Raw genomic sequence first — 21,208 nt, 5'->3', positions numbered from 1 at the left:
ATGACCCCCTAGAGTTCTCTATTAGCTTATAGATTATCTAGTTAATGAGTTTCTACTGAGTTAGCAATTCTTTATATTAAATTTCTCTGTTCAGATAACTGGTAGAGTTTCTGTTGCCTGACTGGAGTCTGACTGGTATACCATAATTACTCTATGAGTCAGATTATCCTTTTTTGCCTCCTCCCAATTTCTCCAGAAAATGTAGAGGTGAGTATATTTAAGGTAGAAGCAGAAATGGCCAGGGGCATAGCATATTCAGGAGTGCCTCAACTATACACCCACCCAAGGACAACTTTTTGTTAGGTGGCGGTGAGACTTAGGGAGACTACATGTATTTATTATTGTCCCTCTGCCTATAAATTTCACCAGTGAACCTACTTTACACCTATACCATGTTTCATTTGTGGAGTCCGTTCCATCTCTGGCCTAACAGAAGTAGGTACGGTATAGGAATCATAGAAGATATCCAGAAAATGTTTAAAGAATGAGTAAATTAAAATCCATTCGTTGTTTTAAGGAGAAAAAATTAAGATGTTAAATTGCTCAGAAGTGTTTCAGACAAACAATGCAAGTTTCTGTTGCTATACCAGCTCCTTCTGAGAATCTTGATAAGATCAGCCCCAAACGAAGGGACACCTTCCAATAGGCTCTGCACATATAAGTCAATGTGTTATCAAAGTGTTTTTTCCTCAGCCTCAAATATACCCTTTGACACTCAAGAACACTCTGCTTTTCTGCCTTTCTCTGCTCTTTTCCTCTTCTTTTTTTCTGCATCAGGGTTGGTATCAGCACCAGGAGTCCTGCTCCTGTCTCTGCAGGGTACTTCCTCCAAGCTCCTGAGCTACCAATCCCCCCAGGCAATATCTCCTCAGCACTAGTATTTTGGCTCCCTGCTCTGCAAGTCCCTTCCTCCAAGTTTTTAGATCAGTAAACCTAGTCTCATTTCATTTTGTTTGAAAAACCACATTTCTTCTTTGCCAGCTGGTTCCCTGTTAGGTTCTTTCAGCAGAGGCTACTTCAGAGAAACTAGAAACCAGAATGACAAGAGAAGACATTTCCTTATTCCTGTTTGCTTATTCCTAGGAGTCCACATCTCCACAACAAGAGTTCTTCACCCTGCTAGTGGCTGCTGGTTCTCATCTCTCTCACATTCCCTGAAATAGACTCATGTAATCCCGCTGAAATACTAGCATCAGTTGGCAGGCACCCTTCCTTAGAAGTCTGAATTCCAATTCCTTGGGCAACTTCTTTTACGATCTTAAGATACCAGCACCAGCTAGATGACCCTCCCTCTTTAGAGGTCTGAGTTTTAGCTCTGTAGGATCTTTCTTCCATGTTGCTGAGGAACCATCACCAGTTAAGTAACCCACCCTGCTCAAAAGTCCTGCTTCTACCTCTGCAGGGTACTTCCTCCAAGCTCCTGAGCTACCAATCCAGCCAGGCAATATCTCCTCAGCATTTTGAGTCCCAGCTCTTTGGGGTCCCTTCCCTGAGTTTTATGATTCTAATAACTCAACCTCTGTATGTCTGATAACTCAACCATATCTCCCTTCTGTATTTTCCATCCTCCAATCCTGATTAGCCAACATTCTACATTAATATTTCTTTGTTAAATGAACTATGCTAAATAATTTGTTTTTCCACATGGATACTGACTGATATAGTCACAAATAATGCCACCATTATTGTGACAGCTAACTGGCCAGAGGACGAATAGTGGTCCCAAGAACTCAGGCTACAAAGCCAGATTGCCTGTCTCCATATCCGAAGTATAACCCTTGCTAGCTGTGTCAGATTGAGCACGTTACTTAAGCTCTCTGTCCTTTTCTTAATTTATTTTAATAGGATAATAATAGCACCTTCATGAAGTTGTGAGAATTAAATGAACTGATACATGTAAAATACTTAGAATAATGATTATCAATAAGTATTAGATATTATGTTACAAAGAAGGAAAAACAATTTTCCTTCTATCCTAGGTTCTTGGCTGAGATGCCCCTGTAATAAAGGATGGAATAACAGGAAAAAAAATAGAAGTTTAATAACCTTATACCTCCTGTGTACGTGGAAGATACCAAGAGAATGGGTATCTCCCAAATGGTCCGACCTACCACCTTAAGCTAAAGACAAAAGATCCTGGGGATGAGAGAGGAAGGCCAGTTATGGGAAATTACCAGAATAGGCACAGTAAACAAGGGTAAAGTTATGTAGATTTAAATTCTTGCCTTCCCACTGAGAAGAATTTCTAGAGATTTGGTCATGCTTCTCTTCTTAATCCAGAGAGAGAGACATCTTTACAGATGGATATTTCCCTTATCAATGTAAATGTCTTACAAAAGAGTAGCTTCTGATGGTTTTCTAAGCTTCTCTAGGGACTGCTGTTTTTAAAAAATAACCAGCTCAAAATAATCCTTATGCCAAAGAGACATATTTTGGGGTGGTATATTCTGCTCCTCTTTCATATATCATTCAAATATTTCTTTGTAAAAAAAATGAGTTTTAATAAAGATCACTTAATGAGTACCAGTGTATATGAAAGAAGGAGAATGAGTGAACAGGAGAAACAAAGTTGGTAAATACTGTAGTGAGTGCTGGGTGTACAGATTGCTCTCAGACCACTAGACCCATAGCATCCTGAATGAAAAGGAAATCTGCTACCCACCCTCATGTCTCTGCGTTTTCCCGTCATATCTGCAAAGGACTTATAACCAATTATACTGCACATGCTAACTGCTAGAATAGAAAAATGCAGAGACTTATAGCGTCACAGAAGAAAGGCTGGAGAATATTCCCTGGAGTGATGGTGTAGACAGGGAAACTCAATAAAGAAAGGGGGAAGAGCAAAAATGCAAAGTGAGAGCTCAAGAGAGCACAGTATTTTAGATAAGTGAAAACAGTTATCCTGCACCACAGGATATGTGTGGGATGTGAGAGAAAATAAAGCTGGAGATGTAGACAGATGCCAGACTACCCAGAGTCATGGTTACAAAGCTAAGGAGATTGAAAACTGTGGGGAGTCCTCAATTTAGTCCCTTTCCCATTATCATGGTAAGACTGAGACAGTGTTTACATGGTTACTACACCGTTTCCTTTTCCTCTTGTACACACAGGAAACTACATTTCCCAGCTTTCCCCTTTCCAAGTAGATGTGACTGGTGGGGTTCAGGCCAGTGGAATATAGGCAGAAGTAGTAAACACTACAGGTGACCCTTGAACAGCTATGGGTTTGAAATCTGAGGTTCTACTTACACATGGATTTTTTTCAATAACGATATGTACAGTACTGTAATCTATTTTCCTTATGATTTATTAAATAGCCTTTTCTTTAGCTTTCTTTATTATAAGGATATAGTATATGATATATATAATGTACAAAATGCATGTTAGTCAAGGATTTATTATTATTTACAAGGATTCTGGTCAATTAGTAGTTAAGTTTTGGGGGAGTCAAAAGTTCTATGTGGATTTTTGGCTGCATGGGGATCAGTGCCCCTGACCCCTCCATTGCTCAAAAGTCAATTATAGATAAAAACGCAGTGGTTACTGCTGGGCGGGGGCAGGAAAATCTCTTCACTCCCTGTTCCAGGAAAAATTCAACCGCAGCTGAGTGTGAAGAAGGTAGAAAATCTGAATCCTCTCCAGCCACCCTCCACTGATCCTAGGAAAAACCACCTTTTGCTGGTCGGGAAGCAGGAAATAAATTTATGACCGTGATCCTGCACCAATACAAAGAAGAAATCTAAGGCTGCTGGGAAATTTATGCTGTTCAATGCCCTCCTGATGGAATACAGGTAGGCTGTCACAGGTAAGAAGGAAATCTGCCTGGTATCTAGAACCTATGCCATGTGGAGGATGCTATCGCCTGAATGTTTGTGTCTCCTCAAAATTCCTATGCTGAAATCCTCATCCCCAGGGTGAGAGAATTTGGAGGTGGGGCCTATGGGAAATGGTTAGATCATGACAGTAGCGCCGTCATGAATGGAACTAGCACCCACATAGATGAGACCCCAGAGGGCTCCCTCGCCTACACCCCTGGATGAGGACACAGTGGAAAGACAGCCATCTGCGAATCAGGAAGCAATTCCTGACCAGACACTGAATCTGCCAGCACCTTGGTCTTGGGCTTCCTAGCCCCTGAACTGTGAGAGAGAAACATTTGTTTTTTTGTAAGTCACCCTATAGCATTCTGTTATAGCTGACTAAGAAGAGTGGAGTTGCCTGACACGGGATGAGGAACTAGAACACTAAAGTAGCTCCACCCTTGAGGCTCCTCGGGACAGTCCTGTGTAACACTGACAGTGGAGGAGAAGTCGAAACCACCCCTTCCTCCCTGGAGCCATACACGAGTGCTTGAGTAGCAAGCAACAACAGTCTCTATCTTTGGAGGGCAAGAGCACGGAGACACACAGGTGGCACAGGTGTGCAGGAAAATCCGACTATAGAGCAGGAACACAGCTAAACTTTTGGGCAGCCACAGCCCCTACACTAAACACAGGACATAGATGTCTACCATTGGAATAATCTGAAGCCTGTGCAACAAAACCCACATTGAATCAAGCCCACGTTAACCGCCTGATGAAAGGACAGAATGAACGGTTTCTGAACATAAAGGTTCTTTACCTTGGTTTCTACTATGTTCTTTTATACATAACTAGTCTGGGATTCAATTTTAAGAAGTGATACCCTCCAAAGCAGGAAAATATGAAACATTTCCAAGACATTAAGAAGTCAATAGACTCAGATGTGAGAACTCGCAGGGAAAAACTTTGAAGTGACTAAATTGTGATTACAGTGGGGCTGCCCTGCTAATCCAAGACAATCTCCCCATTTGAAAATCCTTGATTTAATCAAAGTCCCTTTTGCCAAATAAAGTAACGTATTTACGGGTTCCAACGATTAGGATGGAACCTCTTGGGGCAGGGGAGGGAGGCATTATTCTGACTAATACACCTAGGTTTCAAAATGTCAAGCAAATTATTTCTTTAATAATTTCAAATTACGATTTCCCATCTTTCTTCTTGTTTGCAGCTCACTCTCTCCTTTATTCTCTCTTTCCTTCCCTCCCTCTCTTCCTCTAAAATCGCTCTCTTTTTCTTCCTCTCCTCTAGTTCTTCTGCCCCTAGGCATCTGGTTTCTTTTTATGTGTAAGCTTCCCTACCCTCTCCTTCATGTCTTATTTTTAACTACATGAATTCTTTTAAATCACTGATCTCCTCACCTCTCTCTCACTCACATAAAATCCTTGACTGACTTCCTATTGCCTTCAAGATGAAGTTCCTTAGCAAAGTTCTTTTATCACCGACCCTTTCCCACCACGTTAGCCTCCTTTACTGGCCCTAATCACTCCTGTCCACGTGCACTTCATGTTGCAGCTAGTGGGATTCCTGAACGCACCACACTGCTTTGCATGTGGGTGTCTGCAATTTCTGTTTTTCTATGAGATTCACATCTCCTGGGCTATTCTTCAAAAGCCAGGGCTGACTTGACCTTTGACCAGGAGGCCCCTGGACTTCCTTACAGAGATAACCCTCTTTCCTGTGGTCATACCTCGTTTTATCATTTATGTGATATGTATAATCCTAAGTATTAATTTATGTATATTCTTATCATATGTATAATCCTAAGTATTAATTTACTTATGTACATTTTCTTTTTTACCCTTTGAGCAACTAGAGATCAGGAACCATATTTGTTACCAGTGTGTGGCCAGAACCCAGCACAGGGCCTAACACTTCACAGCTGCTCAACAGATATCTGCATCTATCATTAACATTTTCTCAAGATCCATTTTTTTCACCATCTCTCAGTATTTGAAATTTAGCCCTTAGCAAGTATCTCAGTGTGATTCTCTGTCTCTAGTTTTAGAGAGTAAGATAATTCTCATATAATTAAGACTTCCTTAGAAAAAATATTTCCCTTGATGGTAAAATGAATTATCTTTACTCAGGAAAAATGTCCTATGATCTGGAAGCTGGAATTCTTGTAATAAGGGGACTGGATTGATTTATATATCCTGGATTCCAGTCTACTTCTCTTGGTTAGGTAAACTGGCAAACAGATCAGAAGTTTGTAGACCAAATGATACACACTTTTTGAGGGAAGTTATAACCAGTATTTATTTGTCTGTTCTTTACAATGTAATTTTCTCTGCTGTTTCCTGCTTAAGGTATTTCTGGAAATTGGGAGACACTTCTCATGAAATCAGAAAGCCATCCCAGTATCATCAAATGGGAAAATATAGATGGAGCCTATGAAAGATGATACGCAATATCATTCCAATATTTTATGGCAAGTGAAATGTGGATAAAATGAACACCAAGAACAGCATTGAATGGAGAATGAGTTCAGGACATGTAACAGAGGTAAGCAGAGAATGTGTTGTAAAGTGGAAAAGAAAAGTCCTATTCTGGTAAAAGATAAAGGTTTATAAAGCAAGCATTATAGCCCCTTAAAGCGCACAAACAAAAAAGAAAAGAATCGATAGAACTTTCTCAATATTTTCTTATACTGCTTCTTTCTTCCTGATTCATGTCCCAGTCACAGGTATATAGTAAAAAGAAAAAAAAAAAAAAAAACCTTTATTTTCCTTCCACTGCCCATTCAGACCCACTCTGTATGGTTATTTGCTCTGCTACTCAGACAAAATTGAGAGGAAATCCTGTGACTTTTTGGTCACTCTTAGGTAATAAAAAGTCCTCTGATCACCTCTTGTCACAAAAGGAAAGTCTCGTTTCAGCAATTAAAATGTCCAGTCTGTGTAAGATCAGACTTCATCTAAGTTAGAGCTTCTCCTCAGCCCCAGCTGGCCTGCTTTGGGTTGTTACCTGAAGGGAGGAAAGGGCCTTGTGGGTTCCTTGTCTATTTCCTGTGTTTCTTTGCAAGTCCTACATAGGTGGTCTAACTTTAGAATGTGGAATAGTTGGCAAATATTGTCTTGGGGCTTTAGCCAAAACAGAGTCAGAAATAGTTCAATTTTAACATCCTGTTGCATATCCTTGGTAGCACAACTAAAACACATGATTTTCATACAGCTTTCAACTCCATATACTGCAAGCTGAGACGGAGAATCCAGGGGCAGGCACTAGAATAATACAGTAGGCACGTTTATGTGCTTTCCAGGAAATACCTGACCACACATGTCACAATCAACTGTACTGTTTTCTAAACTTGACTGCCAGCTTACCCTGAATCACTGAAAGAAGACAGACCTCCGTAGGTTATGAGGTCTTAGTCTAGAGAGGCATTTTTATTTATGGTGTTTCTTAATATGTGTGTGTTTTACTAATTAAAGTGCACAAACTTTGTATTCTAGACCATAATGACTCTGCTTATTTTAGCATAAAAACTATTAGTTTCTTCTAACATTTTCTTAAAATTGTTTCACTAGGGATATACACCACATTTAACCCCTAATTCCAGTTAAATTCTAGCACAACGTCATATTCCCTAGTTTGATAATCATGAAATCTGTAGAAATTAATGGTACTCGGGACGTCTGGGTGGCTCAGTAGTTGAGTGTCTGCCTTCGGCTCAGGTCGAGATCCAGGGGTCCTGGGATTGAGTCCTGCATCAGGCTCCCCCGCAGGGAGCCTCCTTCTCCCTCTGCCTATGTCTCTGCTTCCCTCTCTGTGTCTCTCATGAATAAATAAATAAAATCTTTAAAAAAAATTAATGGTACTCATGTAATGCTAAAGGATGCTTTCAGCCTTAGGGTATCTTGTGCTTCCCCTTATTAATATTATTATTAATGACCATTCAAGCCTTCTTCAGCAGAAGACTGTAAATTTCAAATCAGAGATGAGCAAATATTTGTTGATAGTAAACATATTACCCAAATAAATACCTGGACCCTTTTACAGACATTGTTTTTTTTCCTTAACTTCTCCTCTTAACATATCGCATTACAGTCTTTCATTAGCGTCCAGTTTCCAGAAGCACTCAACTTAAAATAGAAATAAGAATATCTTTGGAAAGGGAAAGGAACCTTAGAAATATAACTTTTTTATTGGTTCAAAAGAAAATTGGTCCCACAAGAGAACCAAGCTAAAAGTAGTACTGAGTTGAGAGACAAATACATTTCATCCCAGTTGCCCTGCTACTCCTATTGTGGATTTATTTACCTGTCAGAGTTATCTATAGTTTTTCTACCTATAACTCCAACTATCATGGGAATGGGGGATTCCCTGCACAACTCTATAAGCTCAAAGCTGATACTCTGATGAGACAGATATTCAAAGATAAGTAGAAATTATTCAGCTCTATTTCAGTTCAAAAAAAGCTAATTCCTATCATAGAAAGATAAACATCCCTGAAGAATTATTGGTGGCTAACACACTAGGAAGTGAATGGCTAGATGACCTGGCTGCAAAAGTAGAGCTAGAGTCTAGCTGGTTCTATGTTTAAAAAACAATAAGCCTCAAAATCCATGAGATAAAGCCAGGGACTAGTGATATTAGTAGTTTACCATAGTGAAAAGTGAATTCAAAGTCTATAACAATATTTTCAGTTTGAATCTCAAAACTTTCTGTACCAGGATCACAGGTGAGGATGGGGTTGACCAGCTTGTTAAAATGCAGATTTCTAGGCCTTACACTAGACCTACAGAATAAAAATTTGAGAGCTGAAATCTACCCCCAGGAAATCCTTATTGATGTTGAAGCTTGAGAACCATTAGATTAGGATCTAATAGATGAATAACATAAAGAAGGGGAAATTATGAATCTGATAGTAAAGGAAACCATTAGTAAGAGTATGAAAGATAAATAAATAGTTCACAATTCTGAAATCTGAAAACCAAAAGCCTTTGCTTTATTTTTCTTTTGTTTTGTAATATATTTAGAGATAATCCCTGGCATGATCTAGATATATTTTTGGCATAAATTGACCTATATTTGTGAGATCATGTAGCCTCTATTTAGCCTACTTTGCATGCATGTAGAGAGAAAGAGAGAACACACTGGCTTGCCAGCTGGAGAGCCAGGGAGGGACACAGGGAGAAGGAGAAAGAAAATGTTAAGCAGGCTCCGCACTCGATCTCACAACCCTGGGATCATGACCTAAGCTGAAATCGAGAGCTGGACACTTATCCCAACTAAACTACCCAGGCACTAAGCTACTAAGCACTAAGGCAACTAAGCTACCCAGGATGCATCATATTCTGAATTCAGAAACACATTTGGCCCAAAGAGTTTCAGATAAGGGAATGGGTACCTCCAGTTATTCAAACACTTTTCAATTACAAGAAAATAATGCCACCAATATGATCCTGAACGTACAGCATTTTTTTTAAAAAGATTTTATTTATTTATTCATGAGAGACAGAGAGGGACAGAGACATAGGCAGAGGGAGAAGCAGGCTCCATGCCGGGAGCCCAATAAGGGACTCGATCCCGGGACTCCAGGATCATGCCCAGAGCTGAAGCCAGAGGCTCAGCCACTGACCCACTCAGGCATCCCGAACTTCCAGCAAGTATTAAAGGGAACATTTGTGAAACATCAAGGGGAGAAGGAGACATGAGGAGAGTCTTTGGGCTGCAGTGTAGTTCTGATACTTTTGAGCAGAGAATAGGAAGAAGGAGGAGGAAGAGGGGTGGGGTGTGCTCCAGACTGCAGAGGATCTCGGAGAAGTCTCAGTAAAGGCAATGTGGAGTCCCTGAACAAAATTTCCCACTAGAGGATTCTTGTATTGGGCAGAAATGTCCTGGTTGTGGTGCCCCTGCCATGCTTATTCATTGACTGGGAGTAGCCTGGGCACTAGCCTGGCCTCAACAAGAATGTCTAGTCAAATCTGAAGGTTCAACAGCTAGTATCACAGCAGGTGTTCTTGAAGAAAATCTGAGTGGTATACCTCAGTGGCCTCCATAATTCCTGACTTACTACTCGGAGCAAAGCAGCCCAGCAGCTGGGAGCTTTACTTAGGATTGGAATATTGCAGCAAAATATACTTTGCTGTCCAATAAACTTGTTTTATTGGGTCTTTTTATCCCAGCGTCTAACCATACTCCAACCAATACAATTCACATTTCTAATTGTCTTTCCCCATATATATTTGCCAGACTATTTGTCTTCATTTAGGATTTAGAAAATATGATCACTATAGGTAATTTTTTTTTTTTCCTTTTTTGGCCTGTCGTAGTCAGCCATGAGGAAAAAAGCTATCAGAGGAACCGTTGGGCTCTTGGTCATTTGGAGAAACCTTAAGACATTTGGCTCTCTGATCTAATTCACATGCTGCCGGGTCCATTGCTATTGAGGGAAGAGAGAGGTCAATACCTTCTCGGTTAATAATGACCACAGCCAAATGGCCCCATCCTTCATCCCGCTTGGACACTGTGGTCTCTGCCTGTGTATCTCCTGACAAGAACCTGAACTGAAAGAATCTACTTTTGGTTGTTACAAACCAAGATTAGTAAACAAAAGTAGACTTTATAAAGTTTGTTACTAACCAATATAGATCTTGGTTACATAGCCTCAGAACACAGGTTGGTCTTTTTCTTCATAGCCAGATAATGTGGAATTTTCCAGATAAGTCTGATGAGGTACTGATAAAGGCCATTGCTTGACAAGAATAAGAGAGGGATAAATTGGGTGCTGTGCTGACCTCTGTTGATAAGATACATAGAAAATCTGATATGTTTTAATCAGATCCTTTCACAAAATAAACATTTTTAGGGCCAACTTTTAATTTTATTTTTTTAATAAACTATCTCATTAATGACGTTTAGGTTCAGCCCTATTTTCTTGTTTCTTTGCTGTTTCAAAATAGTGGTTGTGTCTCGAAAATCAAATATAAAAAAATTACTTAAGAACCGAAGTGTCTGTTCTCATCCTAGTTTTCATGGGGACTCTGTGGGTTTTAGGCGTAAGAAAAGATGGGGAAAAAATGTTCACTAGTCGGTGCCCTTGCCTCAGAGTTCAATTCTAGTTGTTCTCAGAGATTTTTAGCATCGCACTCATTACTTATTTATATCTTCCCCCTTTTTTTCCACTTTGCAGATAATTGCTACTTAATTGATACTGCCTCTATGCAAACCTAGTCACAAGACACACTGCTAAATAGAGGAATCAATCTGCGTGTATGTTGTAGATTTCCTTAAAAGGTTGGCTGGAATAAGCAAAGTCATTAGCAGTTTATTTGCAACAGTGCACTTATGAAAAGCTCTGTGGAGAACACATCAACAGTCAGTATGTAACTGAGCAATTAACACAGGACTCCTGTACTTTGGGGTGTTAGCATGGGAGTAAACAGAAGCAGATGTGAAGTGTTTGTACTGTTAGCATGCACGGTCTGTTCTGACATATGCAAATACCACTCATGCTTACAGAACCTGCAACCCCTATTGTACCGTGACCTTACTGATGAAGCCCTATGACAGAAGTACTTCATTTGCACTGGGTGCTATTAATTATTAACAGGCCAATACCACCTTTCCCTGTTATTAGAGCTTTGCAGAAAGCCAGGTAATAAAGCATCACAAACAAGTTGATAACACTCTGGTTCCCAGCTTGCCTTGACTACTGCTCTCTTGCCAGAAGAGAAAAATAGAGAAAATAAAGAACAATTAAGGCCAGAGAGCGCAGAAAGGGTCTCAAAAGACTGACAGATGGGATCACCTCTGCAATTCAGGCATGAGTTTGAATAGTTTTCTCTATGGGACTCAGGTAAACCCTGATGATGATCCAGTGGCTTCTATGTGAAGGCAGGAGAATTCTGGTCTTGGGACAGGTTTGTACATAAGAACTTAATTTACCATTTTTCCCTTCCTTGACAGGGAGCTGGAAAATTGTTGCTGACTAGAACAATTAAAATTAGAGGGAAATGGCATGACTTTCTGTCCTTGCATCTTTAAAGGACATGTCAGAGGCCTCACCTTTCATATCACTTGCATTCTAGAAAAGAAAGCAACTTCTGTGGTGTAAAATGTAATTCCTTCCACCTCACTGTCAGTAAATGCTGAGATTTCTCATCGTTAAAGAAATAGGAAGTATTCCTAAAGTCATATATGCGTCTTAGAAATGGTAATACTTCATTACAAAAAAAAACTGCAAAAAGATTATTCTAGAGCCTTGTTATTCTGTAAATGGGGATCCTATTCATGGGTTGTTTGACAAAAGACAACTGGTTGATAATAACTAGTTAGGATTTTTTTTTAATTCTCTAAATTACAACGTGATATACTTTTAGAAAAAAAAAAAAAACAATGTACTTTAGGATGATGAGGCGAAACTTACCCTCAACTCATTTTATAAAGAATTTTTTTTGTGTGTGTGATCATGCATTGCTGGATATATTCATATATTCCAGATCTCTAATGTTTTCGGGTGACTGAGCTAGATGTAGTTTAGGTGTATGCCATTGGAATGAATTAATTTGAACCATTAGTACATTCTGCTGTAGATATACTAGCATTTACTCTGACCTTATACCAAAACTCTGGTTTTCCATCATCTTTTTGTGTAAGCATCTTACATGGAACCTGATTAAAGCTATTAAGGTAAGAGGTTGAAACAACATACCTTACAGTTATTAAACTGAAATCCTATCTCCTCTATAAAACTTAATCAACTAAATGAAATATGAGGCAGATTGCTCACTCCTCAACTTCATCCTATAATGCAATTCTCATATTTGAGGGGAAATCACAAATACTAAATCCTATGCACTGTGCACAGTGTAAATCTTCCTTTCTCATAACCTTAACAATATTGGCTCCATCTTTATTTAATTTGAGTACAGTCTATGTTTTTCTATGTTTTTAAATTGCTGTCCTGAATAAAGCAGATTTTTTTTGCTAGTCATGTTCTAAACATACTGATTATAATATTTAATAAAATAAAATCTACTTTATTAAAACAGTAATTTTAGGAATATAATCTATAAAGTGAAAAATGGTTTCATGAAAAGTATAAGAAGAGGAGTGCAAGGAAGTAGGAAAACTAGAAAAGTGAATATGGATTCATGTCGTACAACATACTTTGCTTTAAATGCCTTGATTTTTAAACTGGCATCTGTCCTAATGGAACAGGCATTCTGAAAGGAAATGTTTATGATCTAAGTGATATATTAACTATGGTGAGATGAGATAGATCTAAGCATTCTGAGTCCTGGAATTAGGTGCCTGGTTCCTGAGCTGTGGTGGAATGTGTAGAGAGGAAAGAGATAAGAAAAAATTCCCATGAGTCTTTCATGTTTTGCTGTGTCTTGGGAGCACAGCCTTCTGTTTTAAACTAAATCTTTAAGGATGTTTGTATGGAAACAAACTTGAAAGATAGAAACGGCATCTCTATCCAGAGGAAGAGGCAGATTTGCTTGCAGTCCAGTATAATAAAGATAATGTCTCCCTCCGGGGCATAGTCAGTCATGCTTACTGCCCATTATAAGAGATTTGGGTTCCCAAGTTCAGAGTTCATCTCCTGGAGCACAACCCATTACATGTGCAGTTATCTTCTAGCCCTCTTTGGTTTGCTCTGTGAGAACTTGGTCTCAGTGCCTCAGCACAATATGTTTATTTTCCTGCTGGTTGCTGGGCCATGAGTAATAAAGTTCTTTGACTTGGAAAAAGATGTCTGACATCTGTTATGAGCACCCATAAAACTGTGGCAGGCTAACCTGTTAGCTCCCGAGTAGAGCAAAATTTCAGACCTTCACAGTTCTCGACAGTTTGTTGGTAGGATACCAACAAAGACACACTTTCTAGAAGAGGAAAAGTTAGGGCCTCTTAGGGCAATTAATGGTATTTGAGGGAAAGTCATAGAAATCAATAGTAAACATAGCAACCAAATTATATGACCAGCCTGGCAGTAAATGATCCTTTATTTTCTAATCTATTAATGAAGAAGTGTTAGGGAGTTATCGCCTAAGTACCAGGAATAGCACCAAGTACCAGGAAGTACGCTCATAGGCAGATGTATGAATTGTGGCCTAATTGTTGCTCACTCCTCCTCTAGGGTGGAGGGGGAGGATTCCTTGACAATATGGTAGTCAGTCTTAGGTCTGCCCTACTGTAATAGCTAGCAACTAATACTATGAGTCGTCCTGAGTAAATATGATGTTCCAACCCGTTTCAGGGAATAACTAAAAAATGTACACTACCCTGGGCTGAAAGAAAGAAAATCAATGAATAGCATGGGCAGGGCCTAAGTAAATTTTAGAACGTTATCTGGTTTACTAGAGAGATGAAGGGATGAGAAGTTGGTCATTTACTGCTTATTCAGAAGAAATGGCAACGACTGAGCAGTTTTGTGGCTCAGTCTCTCTATAGTCTAGCATGAGTAACTTAGATCTATTTGGAGATGACAGGAAAAGGTCGCAAGTTTTCTTTTATTTTTCTTTTTTTTTTTAATTTATTTTGCTGTAGAACCCCTCAGGGAGATTTCCTAGACAGATAAATTCCCTTGAGAAACCACAGATGAGACATTGACTAGATTTTGCCCTGGTTGGGCTAACAATACCAGTGGAATTCACTCACTGGAGAATGAAAAACTGATGCAAAGAATTTTAGATAAATTATTGAGTCAGCCCTGACACCACAGGAAACTCCCTTAGCCCTTATATTGAAACTACATATGAACTTCGGCTATACTATTTTGGCAATGGAATAGCAAATGATGTAGATTAAGATGGATTCCATTTAAAAAGATGACTACTGTGCAAGTCAATCCCAAGTGAATCAAAGTGTACAGACCTGACAGCAACAAACTCAAAGCAGTGTGTCTATGGCTACTAAATCAAGAGTGTCCCCAAAGCTGAAATATTCATGTGCGGGATAATGAACTTGGTTGATAAAGGCCTTCGTTGGACCACTATCAATAGAATTTTGTTTGGCTGAGCCATAAACAGCCACCATGTCACTGGAAACCTAAAGTAAATGTGCCTTGCTTAATAGCGCAACAATACTCTCATCTTCCACATTTCCTTTCCCTCCCTTCCTCTCTGGCCTGATCTTATCTGCTTTACAAAGAAAGATAATTAGGAAAAAAAGCTTAAGTTTCCTTGTCCCCAAGGGGGGCTGAAGTCCATACCTATTATCCTATAACCTGCAGAATTTTAGCGAAGGTAAGCACTCAAATGTTTACAGCTCTGTTGGATACAGCTAGAGTTATATTGTCTATACAACCCCATAGTGGGAAACGGATGCCCAAATTGAAGGTTTGCAGTAGGGAAAGGAAGTTAAAGTCAACTTGTAGGCAGGACCCTTTGGGTTAATCCAATGTACTGTTGTTGTGGCTTCCTTTGCTGAATGTATAATTGATATTAATGTTTCACATGCTTGTACTGTGAATGTTCATCAAGTCCTGGGGGACTTTTCTGATCAGTAAGAACCACATCTGGAAAAGTGCTACTGAGACACATAATATACTTTCTATCATTTCTCTCTGTCATCTCTGCAGCCTAAAATACGGTTACTCGCTATGTGTCCTGAGTGCCTTGAATTCACAGAGCTTTCCTTAAATATCTGGGCCTAGTTCATTGATGATTCAGATGAGCAGAAACCCAGCAGTGTCTACTAAGCACCTCTGGTGCCTCAACCTCAGTGCCAGCCATAAAGAACCAAAAACGACTACGGTCGTTCCTCTTTGTGGGCAGAACATAAGACAGTTCTCATAACTATAGCCATTACTGCTCTTGATGAACCTAGTTATAGATTGAATGATTCTTGGACTGTTGCCTAGATGTTTGCTCTGCTACTTGGAAAACTATAATCTAGCAGATTGTAGAAATCTTTTCAGCAGATTGGCTACAACTGGCCCTTGACCCCCTCTCAGGGTTACTAATGGTACCTTACCACTATTGACACTTTTAAGATTATGCTGCTGCCTTTCCAGTTCAATCAGCCAACTCTGGCCACTAATAGGGGTCATGTTTTCAGCTTTCCAGTTCATTTGCAGTTTGACAATCATGTAGCTCTTGCCACAGAAGCCAGTGGAGAGGCTTGATAGCAAGGTTTTGCTGATCTTCCATGCACTTGACCATTAACAATCATCTGATCTTGTTGATTTTTAGAATAGCCTCATAAAATATTGACTTAAAAAAAAAAACTCTCTGACTTTCACTCCCTCACCTCACCTTGGTCCACACAGTTTAAAAAGACAGTTTGGTCACTGAATATGTCTTTCTACTAAATAGATCATCTTTCATTGGCCACTTCTGGATAATTGTCATAACAATCAGGACAAAAGGGGGGGGTTACATAAACCTATTTTGAAAATTCATATTTCTGAGCTATTCCTAGGCATAATGAATTTTTCTTGTCCCTAATAGCAACTCAGGATAGCCTGGTTGGTAAGTCTCTTGGTGGCAGCCTAGCAAAAAAAAGGACCTAATGAATTCTAACTTAATTTTGGTCAGCAACTTGGCTTATCTTATTAAATTGACATGGTCTTAGAACATAAAGATATTATCTGGGACACCTTGGTGGCTCAGCAGTTGAGCATCTGCCTTTGGCCCAGGGTGTGATCCTGGAGTCCCGGGATCGAGTCCCACATCAGGCTCCCTGCATGGAGTGTGTCTCTGCCTCTCTCTCTCTCTCTCTTATGAATAAATAAATAAAATCTTTTTTTAAATATAATAACTACTTAGGTACACTGCTTGGAGTATCCTCCTACAATGGCCAACACATGTAAAAGTGGGGGACATAGGGTTTGGATAAGTTTTATAAAAATACCAATGACCTTCTTTCACCAGATCCTTCTGTATGAAAGGTCCGGGTATGAGTAGGAGATGATTAGAAAAACAGGTGAGGATATAGCTATTCACAATTTTTTTTGGTGGTTGAGGGACAGCAACATCCCTGCTCTCTGGGGAAGGAATACATCAGGTAATCAACCCACAAGGTATGAGTGAGTGAGTGTGAGCATTAATGAATTATGTCTTTCATAATCACCCCTGCCATTTTATTCATGAAGGAAAATGTCCTGATGTGGCTCTCCTAAGCTGTTGCAGACACCTTGAACAGAACTATTAGATCTGTCATGCCCTGTCATATGGGCCTGACCATGATTTGATTGCTCTTTCCTGGAACCTAGCTAAAAAATCTATGGGAAAGAGCAGATATGGTCCCAGCCCATCTACCAACCACACAAAACCTCTGTCAGCACTTTGGGGATACTTGCCTTTCTTCATTGCTATAGCTGTCAGTCATTCTATGGGGCAAATAAGTGCCGCCTGGCTGGTGCTGTGGACAAATAGGGTGGGTTGGAAGAACTATTTCAAAAATATTTGTCTACTATGAGACAAATTCTCAAATCTAATCTGAGAATTAGATTCAGAAACTCAAACACAACTGGTAATCATGAGGGTTACCAGCCAGCGGGAGGCCATATTTGATTATTGTCAGACTATGCTCCTAACTGATTAAGTCCTACTGAAGGAGACTGACAATTGGAGATAGCATGTTATTTCTCCAAGCACCACACACATCTCCAGGACTATACTCTGTGTTGAAGCCAGACATTACCTTGCCTCCGTCTCTAAAATATGGTGACTTGTGCCTGAGGGGTGGTCATAAGAAGACCTTCCAGTGTTTGAAGAAACACCCTCAATAGATCATTTTGCTTTTAGACAACTGTGAAGATCTCTCCAAAATTAACCATCCTTGATTACTTGGGGAAGCTTCTGGAGGAATTCCTGCTTCACTATTAATAGTGAAGACTGGAGATTTCTATAACAGTTGTCATCTAATTAGGAAAAGCAGCATGAAATTTGTCCCTGGCATCAGCTGAAATGATTAATGACACCACTGGTCAGTGTTGTTACAGATGACAGATTTTCAGATGATCTAGATTTTCTCCATGCAACCAGATACCTGGATTAATGCCTCCAATTTGTGGGAAGGTCAAAATAGAGACTTAAGGAGAAAGCAACCTGGCTTTCTGAAGGTAGGTCATGACACTTTTATGGGACTTACTTAGCTGGTTGGGCATGGGATTTAGGAGGCCATGGTTGATGTCAGCCCTGCAAGTTAGCCTCATCCTGCTGCTTGAAGTCTTGCTGATATCAACCTTAACTAAGTTCTGTGTGAGAAAAATTGAAAGAATCTGGCCCCAGCCTCTGTTGGTCAGATCACAGTGGCTGATGCAGTCATGTACTCCTGGGAACATTTGGCAGAAGCCAAGATGGTTTAGAAGGAATGGATTGTAGGGAGACAGTTTTCCATGGGTCTCTCACATTTCTGTTTGTCTTGAAAAGTGAGCCATTGACTGTCTTTTTTCTCCAAACTATCATTTCAAAAATATTTGTCTACTATGAGATGAGCACTGGGTGTTTATTATTTGTTGGCAAATTGAATTTAAATAAAATAAAATTTTAAAAAGAGAATGTTTGTCTAGTGAACAGCTTTGAAAGATAGAGATAATGTCTCCATCTGGAACAAAGAGCAAGCTTGCTTACAGTCTTGGAAGATAGTGTCTTCAGAACAAAGGACCAGCATCCTTGCTCCCCAGTATAACATCTCCCTCCGGGGTAAAAAGCAGGCATATTCGGGGTAAAAAGCAGGCATATTTCTCATCCATTTTAAAATATCCAGATTCAAAAAAAAATAAAATAATAAAATAAAATAAAATAAATAAAATAAAATTTCCAGATTCAAGAATCTCAGGGTTTCTTTCCTCCCATGCAATGCTTTACATGCTCAGGTGTTATCTGCACCTCTTGGCAGTTATCCTGTGGACTTGGGGCTCAGAATTTATCTTATGGAGATAATCACGTAGTATGAAAATATGAAGAGCTGTATGCACAAGGATGGTCTTTTCACCATTGTTTATAGTAGTCAAGATTATAGATGTAATCAATAGAAAACTACTAAAGTATATTGTGGTTCATATACACAATGCAAGCTTGGTAGCTATTAATATGAGCTGTTAAAATATGCAGGTATTTTATTTGATAAGGAACTATGCCCAGAATAGTTAAGTGATGCACTAAGTGGTATGAGATGAGGCTGCATAGGCAGGCAGAGGTCAGATTTAGAAGGAATTTTAAAAGGATGTATCAGAAAACTTAATTGAAGGGACTTTCGTAAAAAGTATGAAAGTTTATACAGATTACATTGGAATGACAGATCATTTGGGATATCCTTACAACAGTTTAGGCAAGAGGTGGTAAGACCTCGTAATAGCACCTACCAGTGATAATAGCAATGATTGGGATGACTCCAAAAGACATATGAGAGGGAAAATTCATAGGATTTGATGAATCATTGGGTGCTGCTACATGAGGCAGTGAAAGAATGGAATGTGTTAAAAGTGACACGCAGGTCAATTGTGATATCCTGAGAGATGAAATCTGGGAGAGTGAGCTGGTCTAGATTCAGTACCAGGGAATAATAGACTTCTTAGGAACATGTTGAATAAACAGGTGGATGTATCCTCTAGTATTAAAGCTGAAGAGTGAGTTCTGGGCTGGAGGTATACATTTGGGAGCTGTTGATACAAAGAAAGTATTGTATTTTTTAAAGATTTATTCATTTATTTTAGAGAGAGTGCAGGGTCAGGGCAGACAGAGGACGGAGAGAGGGAGAGGGAAAGAAAATCTTAAGCAGACTCCACACTGAGAGCAGAGCCTGACCTGGGGCTCCATCTCACTATCCTGATGTCATGACCCTGAGATCACGACCTGAGCCGAAATGAACAGTTGGACACTTAAGAGACTGTGTCACCCAGGTGCCCCACAAAGAAAACATTTTAAATTATGATACAGAATGATATTCCTCAGAGAGAACATATGAAATATGACAAAAGTGCCAAAGACGGCAGTGTGCAAAACAACATTTTTTGTGGTCAATGAGAGAAATTTAGACCATGAAAGCAGGGGTTTTGAATCTAGAAAGTGACTCCTAGAGTGGATATATTTTACTCTGAAGAACAGGGAAGATATTCCTTAAAGAAATGCAGCCTCTTTTTTTTTTTTTTTTTTTTTTTTAATGCAGCCTCTCTCATTGGCACTCATTACTTTGTAATTAATATTAAATCATTGTTTCCATGGACATTTTGAAGAGCTCAATGAGAATACAAAGAGACTTCTGGTGAAAAATTGTCAATGAGAAGTATAAATTATATATGTTTTTAATTCTCAAAATACAACACATTTCTTTTGTAATAAAAATAGCAAAACAAAACTCTATGTAATCTTTTTGGCTGGAAGAAATGTATAGGAGACAGTGATATTCAAGATAAGTGACTGAAGGAAGATGTGATACATTTATCTTCCTAAAAAATGATGGCATCGATTTTTAAATGTCTTGAAACTTGTCTGACAGGAGGGGAAATCCACTGACTGTGCCCATCAAACCACAGATGAATGCTTTTTCCTCAGTGACTCTGGTTCTCCCAGCCAGCTGGGAAGAGAAGGCTAGGACTGCAGATGTATATAACCCATTCCTATGTCTGGGGCTGGGAGTGGGGTCTCAAGATCTATTTTATTTCCCCTTTAAAAATAAGGGATTTTTCCTTTAAAAATAGTAATGGCCAGTAACAACGAATATTCTAGAGAAGTGGCAACTATCATGATGGTTACTTTTGCCAATTCTTCGCCCCACTAAGAAACTGGAAGAGAGTATTAAAATTGGTGTAAGATTACAAAGACTGCTTCTTCAATTCAAGTATTTGGAAACACTGTGGAAAGGAATTCTTGAAACAATACAACATCAAAGAATTATTCACAAAATATCTGCCCTCTCATACTTTCTGCTTTTCCATCCTCAGCCCCCTTCCACCACCACTAGCATCTTATAGAACTGTAAATCAGAACAAAGGGGTGAGAAGAGACCAACAAGAACATAAGACCTGACATGCTTGTGAAGAATGACAGGTAAAGGGGTTGCCTGTGTTATTTGGAAGAAGGTTCATTGTAGGATGGTAATTAAAATTATCCCTCACACCAGTAAGTTAGAATAAGCGGGGCATGCTATTTCTCTGAATTATTTCATAGTCTACTAAGACTGATCCCTCCTGTGCCCTCCTGACAATTTGTGCAATGTTCCCAGATTCTCTCCTCATCAATTTTCTTCTTGGTTTTTGAAAGAGAGAAGCCCAAGTCATTTTCCAGAGCTAGTTCTTTGTGCTTACTATTGCAGATTGCCTTAAAAGGTATGTGCCGGGAGACTGTACATATTAAGGACAAGGGAGGCTCACTGTATAATCTATGCATCACATGAAGGATTTATAAAATAAAAGGCTATTTATAGATTATGATCTAAACTCTCATCACGTT

General features: G+C 39.3%; 1 long non-coding RNA gene across 2 annotated transcripts; it reads left to right on the top strand.

The window, feature by feature from the left end:
- Positions 1-997: 997 nt before the first annotated feature.
- Positions 998-21,143, top strand: LOC140609438 (uncharacterized). 2 transcript variants are annotated; one of them, XR_012011271.1, is made up of 4 exons: positions 998-3,791; positions 6,167-6,362; positions 17,747-17,877; positions 20,701-21,143. It is a non-coding gene; the product is annotated as an uncharacterized lncRNA (long non-coding RNA). The 2 variants fall into 2 exon arrangements; XR_012011272.1 differs by having other exon boundaries at positions 998-3,805.
- The last annotated feature ends 65 nt before the right edge of the window (positions 21,144-21,208 follow it).

This window comes from Canis lupus, chromosome 18 (assembly GCF_048164855.1).
Source record: "Canis lupus baileyi chromosome 18, mCanLup2.hap1, whole genome shotgun sequence".
In the NCBI taxonomy this organism is placed as follows: Eukaryota; Metazoa; Chordata; class Mammalia; order Carnivora; family Canidae; genus Canis; species Canis lupus.
The sequence above is the reverse complement of the archived record's forward strand: the minus strand, read 5'-3'. Positions and strand labels throughout refer to the sequence as shown.